Source organism: Malus domestica, chromosome 14 (assembly GCF_042453785.1).
Source record: "Malus domestica chromosome 14, GDT2T_hap1".
NCBI classification, from domain to species: Eukaryota; Viridiplantae; Streptophyta; class Magnoliopsida; order Rosales; family Rosaceae; genus Malus; species Malus domestica.
This window is the reverse complement of record NC_091674.1, coordinates 13,803,365-13,815,065: the sequence shown is the minus strand read 5'-3', so window position 1 is coordinate 13,815,065 and position 11,701 is coordinate 13,803,365. Positions and strand designations below refer to the sequence as shown.

General features: G+C 38.9%; 1 pseudogene; it reads left to right on the top strand.

Moving 5' to 3' along the window:
* Positions 1-1,718: 1,718 nt before the first annotated feature.
* Positions 1,719-8,119, top strand: LOC114820897 (BAG family molecular chaperone regulator 5, mitochondrial-like; annotated as a pseudogene).
* Positions 8,120-11,701: the final 3,582 nt, after the last annotated feature.

The window sequence follows — 11,701 nt, the reverse complement described above, 5'->3', positions numbered from 1 at the left end:
AAACCAAATCCTCATTATTGTGTTGGAAGGTACCCTAAGACACAAACACACAAAAACGACTCTTTTTGGGTTTTTCAAACTTTTTTTTTTTCTTTCAAATTTTCGTATTTTTCTTTCAAAACACACTAAAACACTTCAAAACACAATAAAAACACTTAAAAATAGTGAGTAACAACTCTAGAAGTGCTAGGTGGTGAAATCCAATGAACATTCATGAAAAACACTTTGTTTACCCCCCCCACACTTAAACCAAACATTGTCCTCAATGTTTCAAACATAAACTCACACGCAAGCAATCAAACAACACAACTAACATACATGACAATTATGGAAAAGTAAAAGCAATAAAGAGTAGGGTTAAGGAATGCAAAATTGGTTTTGGAGCCGGAGATTCCTAGGTCTTCTTTATTTGAACGCATGGGTTGCCTCCCAATAAGCGCTTGCTTTAACGTCTTCCAGCCGGACGATACCTCCTTTTAGGCTCCATTAGGGTTCACGACATGGAGGGGTATTTCCTCCATGACATGCTCCTCGAAATTCTCGTAGTAGGGCTTCAAACGGTGTTCATTCACTTTGAATTCATGTCTTGTCTTTAAACTTTGAATTTGGACTGCACCATAAGGAAAGACATTAGTAACAACAAAAGGACCAACCCATTTAGAATGCAACTTACCTGGAAAAAATCAAAGGCGGGAGTTGAAAAGCAACACTTTCTGCCCCATAAAAAATGTTTTTCTTCGAATCATCTTGTCATTGAATGCCTTCGTTTTCTCCTTGTAAATATGAGCGTTCTCATAAGCCTCGTTCCTAATCTCCTCAAGCTCATTCAATTGAAGCTTCCTATGAATGCTAGCCGCATCTATGTCCATATTGAACGTTTTGACTGCCTAATGCGCTTTGTGCTCCAACTCAACTGGAAGATGGCACGTTTTGTAGGTTGTACAATACGCCCACAGTGCATCATTCAAACGCAAGCTCCAATCTTTTCGAGTTGGCCCAACTGTCTTCTCCAAAATCTGCTTGATTTCTCAATTAGAAACCTCAGCTTGCCCACTTGTTTGAGGATGATAAGGTGTTGAAACCTTATGCATGACGTTATACTTCTTGAGCAGTGCCTCAATGGTTCGATTGCAAAAATGGGAACCCCCATCATTTATAAGTACTCTTGGCATCCCAAATCTGGCAAATATGTTAGTTTTGACAAAATCTGCAACCACTTTGGAATCATTAGTACAGGTGGCGTTTGCTTCCACCCATTTCAATACATAATCAACAGCAAGTAAAATATAATTGAAACCATGAGATGAAGGAAAAAGACCCATGAAATTGATACCCCAAACATAAAAAATTTTGACAGAATAGATTGGGGCTTGCGGCATTTGGTCTCTTGGACCTATATTCCATGTCCTTTGATAACAATCACAGGTTATGCAAAAAGTTCTAGCATCCTTAAATATAGTAGGCCAATAAAATCCACATTCTAGAACTTTAAGTGCCAAAATGACCCCCACATGCATAAGTGTGACATAAAGTTAAAATTGAATTAAACTCAGAATCATGCACGCACCTACGAAGAATCTGATTAGGGCAATATTTCCATAAGTATGGGTCATCCCACACATAAAACCGTGCATCCTTTTTAAGTTTGTCATGTTGGTGCTTGTTTAAGGTGCTTGGAACTTGTTTAGACACCAAATAATTCACTAAATCGGCATACCATGGCTCACTTACCTCAATGGACAGTAGTTGCTCGTCTGGGAATGCTTCTGGGATGGGTAATGGCTCCTCATCGTGTACCAAACGACTCAAGTGGTCAGCCACCACGTTTTCACTTCATTTCCTGTCTCGGATTTCGATATCGAACTCTTGGAGAAGAAGCATCCAGTGAATAAGCCTTGGTTTGGCCTCTTTCTTTGTGAGTAAATATTTCAAAGCTGCATGATCAAAATAAATGATGACTTTAGTTCCAAGTAAATAAGAACGAAACTTATCTAAAGCAAACACAACAACAAAGAGTTATTTTTCAGTGGTGGAGTAGTTCAATTGAGCGTCATCCAAGGTCTGAGATGCATAATAGATGACATGCGGCTGCTTGTCCTTCATTTGGCCCAAAACAGCCCCTATTGCATAATCTGAGGCATCACACATAAGCTCAAAAGGAAGACTCCAATCTGGTAGAACTATGATGGGGGCCGAAGTTAGCATCTTTTTGAGGTGATTGAAGGCCTTCTCACATTCATCGTCGAACTTAAATGGCACATCCTTCTGTAGGAGTCAGCATAGGGGTGTGGAGATCTTCAAGAAATCTTTGATGAATTGTCTATAGAATCTTGCATGTCCAAGAAAAGACCGAACCTCTCTCACCGAAGTGGGAGAGGGTAAGTAGCATACAAGATTTATTTTCGATTTATCAACCTCAATTCCTTTTTTTGAAACTATGTGACCTAAAACTATGCCTTGTTTTAACATAAAGTGACAATTTTCCCAATTTAAAACAAGGCTAGTTCCGATGCATCGTTTCAAGATTAATGTGAGATTAGCTAAACAATCATCAAACGAATCACCAAAAACAATAAAATCGTCCATGAAGACTTCAATAATATTCTCAACAAAATTTGAAAAGATACTTACCATGCATCTTTGAAACGTGGTTGGTGCATTGCATAAATCGAATGGCATTCGACGATAAGCAAAGGTACTAAATGGACAAGTAAAAATGGTCTTTTCTTGATCATCCGGAGCTATAACAATCTGGTTATATCTGAATAACCATCAAGAAAGCAATAAAATGAATGACTAGCTAACCTTTAAAGCATTTGATCAATGAATGGCAGGGGAAGTGATCCTTTCTTGTGGTGGCGTTGAGCTTCCTATAATCGATGCAAACTCTCCAACTTGTTTCGATATGGGTGGGCACAAGTTCGTTTTCTACATTCTTCACCACAGTGACTCCCGATTTCTTTGGAACAACTTGAACCGATGAAACCCAACGACTCTCCGAAATTAGGTAGATCACTCTACAATCAAGATGCTTGATAATCTCCTACTTCACAACTTCCATCATTGGAGGGTTGAGCCTCTCGAGATGGTTTAGCCCCCTCCTCCAAAAGTATGCGATGCATGCATGTTGTAGGACTTATTCCTTTTATATTGGCCAAGGTCCATCTGATAGGAGCAGATTTATGCGACTTAGTGGGCTTGTTCTTGTGCATTTATGTTGTTTTTCTTTAGTTATTTCAGTGTTTAAAGTCATTTTCGTGCCATTTCAGGTTTTAGAGACAAAGTATGCAAAGAAGTGCAAAATGGATCATTTTAGAGCAAAATTGAGCTGGAATGTTGTGTATGCTTATGGAGCATAAGGAATGGACGAGTTTGAAGGTCAAAGGAGCTTAAGAAATGAAGAAATGAAAGTGAAGAACAAAGAATTCGGAATGGGAAACCAAAGTTTCTAAAGTTGGAAGTTTCTATTCTTGGAGGTTTCCATTTTCGAGAGTTTCTATTCTTGGCTTTGGGCTTTTGGATGACCTATCCTTACCTCTTAGACTTGAGCCGCACCTTCCTAGCCCATTCTCTCTTGAATTCTGACTTATTAGGCCCTTTCCTTGTGGATTTGGGTTATACAAATCCCTTTCTAAAACTAAGTGGACCTAAACCCTAATTCTTTGTGGATCTTCACCCTTTGCCGCACCTAAACCCTAGCCCATTGCCTAATCTGATCACCCTAATCCTTGCCGCACCTAGGGTTCTAGAATACCTGATTTCCTTGCCTTGCAAGGCATTCTAAAAGGCCCATCTCTAACCCTAGCAAACCAGCCGCACCTTAGGCTTTATTCCCATTAAAAATCTGATTGTTTTAACCTAATTTCTGGTGGATTAGAGTTTCTAGAAACCCTAATCTGATTGCTAGGGTTTTGAAGTGCCTATATATACTCATTAAACCCTTTTGGCCGAAGTACCACCTCCGATATACATCATTCACGTCAGAAACAAAGAGGCTCTCTTTGCAGCACCTTTCCACCACCATATTCCATATTTTCTGCCAAAAATCATCCCTAGCCTCACCACCCATCAACCCTAAACACCACCATACATCCCCCATCCATTCTACACCATTTAATAACCCAAAGAACCTGTTAAAAGTCCAAGTGCCGCAGCAAGGAGGAAGGAGGATTTCGTGGATGCACTTGCTGTCCAAGTTGGAGCATCTAGGTGTTTTCTTTCGTTTGTTCTCAATGTCTAAATTTATTTATCTTTGTTTTGTGTGTATGAGGAACTAAACCCCCCCTTGGCTAGGGGGGATTCGAAATACATGTTTATGCTTGCGATATGATTTGATTACTTCTAATTGCGTTTCATAAGTTGTGAATTCAATTTACTTATCTATGTGAATTACATTGATTTGTGTGTGTTGGTTGAGAGTGCACGCTTAATTATCATGCATAAATTGAATGCTAGGATATAAGGAAATTTCACCTAATCGTTATGGACTTATATTCATAAGTAGTAAAGGTTGATGATCTCAATCGCGTTAAGTAAATTCTTGGCATAAGTTTCATGCAATCATAGTAACAAGTGTTTCGTCAATGCTTATGGTTTTCATAGAACTTAATGATTCTTGCTTGTATCTCTATTATGCAATCATGTAGGGGACTTGTGGGGAATGCTTTGGGTTGTCGTATGCAATCATCCAATTCAATAACGTTAGGAAAATCTGAAGGTTAATTTAAGCGGACCTAATTAACTTGGGGCGTTGAGAATTCATGGGTTATTGAAAAGCAATTGGAAATCGTTTTGAATGCAAGTATAACATGTGTGGAGATGAACCCCTTAGCTAGCCTTCCATCCATTCACTTTCACCAAATTCGTTTTAAAATCTGTTCTAGTTTACAAAGTTTTGTTTTGTTTTTAAATTCGTCCAAAATCAATCCCCCTTTACTTTGTTGAGTCATATTAGTTAGAAATCAATTTAGTTTGTGTTTTTAAGTGTCTTGAGTCAAGTTAAAACCAATTTCTTCCTTAGTGTTCAAAACTGCCCAGAAAGTGTTTTTAAGACAGTTTTGAGTGTTTATTTGCTGTTTTGAGTCTTTTGGTTTGTTTTAGTGTTTTAAAGTATAGTTTTGCATTCTTTGAGTCTAGTTTAGTGTTTTAAACTTGTTTTTACGTATTTGAGTCAGTTTTCAAGTGATTTAGCAATCCCTCCTAATCCCCGGCCTAGAACGATCCCTACTTATCCATACTACAATTGTCAACAAGAGGTTTTAATTTGTGTGTCAACATAATTTTCACATCACCATCCAATGGCCGTTTTGTACTCCTTCAATACCCTAACCAATTTCTCCTCCTCTCCTGCCGTGAGTATAGAAGAGACTATGACTGGCAAAGTCTCTTGGTCTCCCAAGAAAATGTACTTCAAATGATTTGGTAATGGTTTATGCTCGAATGAGGGTGCCTGAATTACTAAGGGTAACAACTTAATAGTAGAAACGAGAATTGAATTTGGGCTTGAGTGAGTGAGTGAGTTGAGTGAGCGAGTTATCTTTCGGACCATATAACTGGATTTTGGATGAAATTTTTTTTTGAACTCATATAACCGTTTTCTACACCTAACTTAAACTTCAATTTTAATTTTTTTTTTACTCTATTGTATAATTACCATCAAGTACGAAATGAAATTAACAATAAAACTAAAACTTATCAATAAACCCACACTCTATAACTAAAGCCTACCATCACCTTGTTTCATCCAAATAATCCATGTAATGGTTTCATCCGGCCTTCTAGTGCATGGTTCTTTCGATACAATATTAAGGATGAGACAAGATTCATTCAAGCCATGAAACTGGCAATCATTGAAACATCATCTGCTTCTTGTATGGATAGAGGGGGTACTTTTCCCCTATCAATTGGATAAGATTGTGTCAACCTCACGCAAGTAAGTGTTGATCAACCGTACAGGGCGTTCGGGATCTGCACTAGTCTTCAAGGTCTGAAGCTGTGAAAAATGATTATTGATTAAACTCTGAGGAAAGATATGAACACACATTAAATCAAACAAGCACTTTTTCAGACATTACTAAATTCAAGTAAATCTGTTGTATCCCATACAATTACAAAATAACTTGAATTACCCTATGTCATATCCATGGAGAAAAAGGCTGTACTTCAGTAGGTGGTTTGATTTCAACTTTGATGAGCTCTCTCCAAAAAAACCCAATGCATGGTTCTTATAGTTTCACGATTTAGTTTAGTGAAACAGAAGTTGAAATATTATTGATTGGTGACCCTATCATAAAATGATTGCAAGGACGATCATATTGCGTAGATAATGAATTTGTCTACTTTTTCGTAGTCCTAACTTGAAATGGACTTCTATTTGCAAATTTTGGATTTGTATTTTTAAAATGGGTGTAGAGATAAATTTATAAATTGAATTAGGTTTGTGAGGGTAGTTTAGGTAGTAAATTTGAATTTAAAGAGATATTGATAGTTTAATTAAAAGTAATATGGGTGGAAAGAGTAAGTTGGGTATAGAAAAAGGTTACAAGGGTTCAAATAAAAATTTTCTTTTAGGGATATAATCTCATTCGGTGAAATCTGTGAGTTTAAATGAGTATTTGACACGTGGCTTCTGATTGGTAGCCTTTCTGTCCTGGATAAGAGGCTCACTTTGATTGGTTTTGATAGTGCCACATAAGACATGATGGGCGATCATAGGACTCCATGGTTCCCTCTCAATACTTGGAAGATTTTTTTCATGTATTTAGAACTTGAGCTGATACACCACGTGTTACTTCTATTCTTTTGGTTTGGTTTGACTTCTTTTAATCTATGCCAACACCCAAGGTTTTTCTTAGTTAGCGCTAATCTTTCATGTGCCATTGCTTGAGGTGGGTTGGCTACGACCCGATGAGCTAGTGCTTTGGTGCCCAGCTTTTTGTTGCGCTTGTGGGCAGTCAAGGCTTGAGCTTTATAAAGTTTTAAATCATGGCTTGGCCCGAATAAGTTCAATTTGGCTCAACCTAGTTTTGGTTAAAAAATATTATTTTTTTATTTAGAATAAAGGGTAAATTACATAGTAGCCCCTCAGGTTTGTGGTCTATTACAACCTCATACAACAACTTTAAAACATTTCACTTTCATACATCCAGTACCATTTTATTTCAAAATAACACCTCCGTTAGATTTTCCATCCATTAGTCTGTTAAATGCTGACGTGGCTGCCCACATTTGTGCTGATGTGGCTGCCACGTGGCAAAAAAAACCTAAATCTTCTAAATATTAAAATTAAAAAAAAACTAGAAAAACCCTTCCTTTGTCTCCCTTCCTTCCCCCCACCCTTCTGCAACTCCCAAAATCCTCTATTCTCCCCGCAACCCCTAAACCCATATCCCCCATCTTCATCTTCTTCCCTGCAATCCATAAATGATAACCCCTCCCCCACCCTACCCTACCCCACCCGCGTCCCCCACCCCAAAACCAGAAACCCAGAACACCCCCACCCGCGACCCTCCCTCCCTCCCTCCGCACCCACCCTCTTTCCTTCTCTACACACCCCCACCCTTTTTCACTCACTCAAATTCACCAGGGCTTAGCCAAAGATGATGAAACCTTCTCACAGTTGCAGACCCCTCCCGCCACCACCGAAATTCCCATCCAGTCCTCGAATGCCCCAATTCCCATCACCCTTCACTTACCGCAATCCACCGCAGCCATCAAAATTCAATCGGCCTACCGGGCCCACCTCATCCGCACCCACTTCAAAACAATCGCAGCCGTCCACTCCGAGGCCGACGAGTTCCAGGGCCTGATCCAACGGCAAGAAACTGTTGATTCCGTCAGGACAAGCGAGCGCGAGAAGCTGAGGATGAACGAGTCCCTGATGCGGCTACTGTTGAAGCTGGACTCGGACCCCACGGTAAGGGAAGCGAGGAGAAATGTGAGTCGTCGGATCGTGGACGCAATCGTATTGGAAGACGTGGATGGCTTCTGGGCTGGCAGAGACGATGGGTTTGGGAGGAACTGGGATGACGTCCTTGCGGAGATGAAGGAGGAGGCGTGCAGGGACAAATGAGGGGAAGAGATGGAGAGGTTTTGCACTCAGTATATGGGGTTTTTCTAGTTTTTTTTTAATTTTTTTTTAATTTTAACATTTAGAAGATTTAGGTTTTTTTGCCACGTGGCAGCCACATCAGCACAAATGTGGCAGCCACGTCAGCATTTAACAGACTAATGGATGGAAAATCTAACGAAGGTGTTATTTTGAAATAAAATGGTACTGGAGGTATGAAAGTGAAATGTTTTAAAGTTGTTGTATGAGGTTGTAATAGACTTCAAACCTGAGGGGCTACTATGTAATTTACCCTAGAATAAATTATAGAAAAATTCTATTTACATCTAAAAGATGTCTCGACATGACCATGATTTATTTATTTTGTTTTTAAATAAAAAATGTTTAACTGGAACCAAAAAAAATATTAAAAGACTCAATTAGAACCAAATTTGCGCACCACCGTATGTGGAGGAGATGTACAAACTCATTTAACCTTTAAAACAACAAACAACAGTAAGCAGCCAAGGACTAAAGGTGGTCTTGGCTAAAAACTCTTCGACAATCAAGTTAGTAAGCAATATTAAGAGACTCAAGCAGTGGGTAAGAGAATAAGTGTGCAATTATTATGTTACTAGAAATGAACTCTAATGTATTTATACCAGTCGAGGAGAATCCAATTCCTCCACCCAAATCCAAGAAGTCATGGATCCAAGAAACAAGTTCCTCCATCCACACCCATGGAGCCAATGAGCATGGAGACAAAGGAATGAAGGCCCATGAATTGCTAAGCAAAGCGATGCTTCAAAGGTATAAAAGTTTCTCAACTCTTTTGTGATTTGAATTGAGTCATGGTTCACCACCACTACTAGGCTTTGGATTTCATGGTTTAAGTTTTGTTTTAAAGTAAATACAAGCATGCTTCCGCCATTTAATTGTTAAATGCATGTCTTATGTTGCTTAATAAACTTAGTTTCTCAAATAATTTCCTTCATGACACTAGGTACTGAATCCATGAAAAACCTTTTGCCCCAGATTTGCTTTAATGCATTGATCAGATTAAGGATGAGAAAATGTTGAGTCATACTTGGAATGGTCTCCAGTTTTCTTGGTGTCTTTTGCACTTTTTTGTTTTATCATTACTTTATGCATATTTGCTGGTTCACATTGCCCCATTTTGGGCCTAAGGATTTTAGTAAACGCAATGTGTCACCAAGAAGAGGATTTCTTCTTAACCTGAATTGCATGTCTATCCCCAGTGAATGTTAGACAAAAGTTTTGTTTATAAACCTAGTTGCCTACATGTGGGTAAGAAACACCTTTGGAATCCTTGTGTCAGACCCTATGCGCCGTACTTGAGCATTTTCAATTGGACTACGCGTAAATGACTTGATTAAGGCACTTTCGCGTATCGGAGCTCCACTGGAATAAAATTCCTCTTGAGGATTTGCTAGTCTGGATGCTTCATCCGAACTTGCATTAGACAGATGGTGCCACAAAACGTACTTGGCTTAGTACACTAGTCTAGGAAATAAGTAATCATACTCAACGTCGGAGTTCAGAGCCACCACTCAAATGATTTATGGATCACCTTTTTTATTATTCCCTCGATTGGAGTAGCCCAAGTTTGAACGTTATAAACCCAAAACCCTTAGGTTGTATAATCTTTACGGAAACCGGATGGTGCATTGGACTTTCGATCAGGGGGCCATGTCCCTGTATCCGTAGTATGTCCTATTACAACTACACTTAATATGACTAGAGCCTCTTCAGCTGCTAATCGGAACACCACCTTACTGGTTATAGGAGACTCTTCTAACACCATCACCTAGAATTTTTAGACTTGCAATTATACGAAGTTTTAAAGATGCATGTTATTCTAGATTTTAGGTATCCCCTGTACTGCAAAAAAGAAAAAGAATGAACAAACAGATAAAAGTTGCAAGATAATCAAACTTAAATTTTATAATAAAAGAATGATGATTTGATAGGGGTTGTGATTGAATCGAAATCAGACTGTCTACATATCTCGAGGAATGAGAATCTAATCACGGTGTAGTTCTCGTAAAAGATGATACAACGTATGTCTGCATCGGGATCATCATTGACGAATCAACGTATTGTAAGGCATTGAGCTGATGATGAAGGAAAAAAAAATTATTTTAGCTAAGAACATGTGAGAACATTTGAACACATAAGCAAACTATTAACACTTTAAAGTAGGCATGCATTCAAAACAATTCTAAAACCTATGACTTTCAAAGCCTAGTGAATGGTGAACCAAAAGACTCTTTGACAAAATAAAGAAAATAGAGAGTTTAAGTGTCATTACCCTTGAAGCTCATCCTTGTTTACACAAGGGATTCACCCAAGTGGAAGGCCTTCAAGTCACCTCCTTTACTCCTTGGATGGTTGCTTCTTTGCTTCTCATTTGCTCCATGAGGATTTGAGGAGAGGAACTCCAAGAACACCAAAAATTTGGTGTCTCTAAGTCTCCACACCAAGGATGAGGTGTGAAGATGAAATGGATGACTTAGAGGAAGGAAGATTACTAGCTATTTTTCTCTAAGTGTGGCTGGCCTCTTTGGAAGACAAATAGAGAAGGATTTTTCCACTTTTGCCTCAAAGAAAACCTGTGGTAAAGCTAGAAAATTCCTTTTACAACACCTCACATTTGAGTGGCAAACTTGCAATTATGCCAAGTTCACTACCACTCACCCTATGGTCGGCCATCCGTTAGTTATGGGGTTAATTGCCCATTTTGTTTTAGTTGTCATACAACTTAACATAATGGGCCTTGTGGACCAAAACCCTTTTGGGCCCCGAAACTTGACTTACCCTGAGGCTCTTGGGAAAGCGTGTGATGTGCCTAAAACAAATAGCGGCAACTCGCAGGCAATCCTCGGCTATTACAATGAGAAAATTCCTCCACGCTAGGAACAACCTCGTCATAAAACTGACCATGGATCAGTAAGCCTCCTATCTGATAGAAGCATATTTATGCGACTTTGTTATCTTATTTCTTTTCATTTGCTTAGTTAATTTCCATTTATTATCGTAATTTAAGTTATTTTCGTATTATTGTAGGTCTAATTGGTAAAGATGACAATAAATGGCTAAATGGAGCAATTTGGAGCAGTTTTGGACTTGGATTGGATAACATGCGTGTGGAGCAGTGGGGCTGGACGTTTTTGGTGTTTAACATGTGCTAAATATGTGCTAAAATCTGGAGGAATCAAAGATTACACCATCATTTTTCAATGCTCCTAAGTTCATAGATGCATAAATGGAATATGGCATAACATTTATAGAAGCACCTAAATCAAGCATGGCAGATTTGAAACGGGTATTACCAATGACACACGGAATTGTAAAACTCCCCGGATCTTTGCATTTGGGGGGTAGTTTATGTTGCAAGATGGCGGAGACATTCTCACTTACATGTACCACCTCTTTCTCCCGGACACATTTCTTTGTTGTACAAAGCTTCTTTAAACACTTGGCATACTTCGGGATTTGCTTTATGGCATCAAGGAGGGGAATGTTGACATGCACCTTTCTAAATGTCTATAGAACATCTTTTTCCTCCTCTTCGTTCTTTGATTGCAAAAATCTGCTAGGAAAGGGGACATTCAAAGGAAAAACATTAGTCGG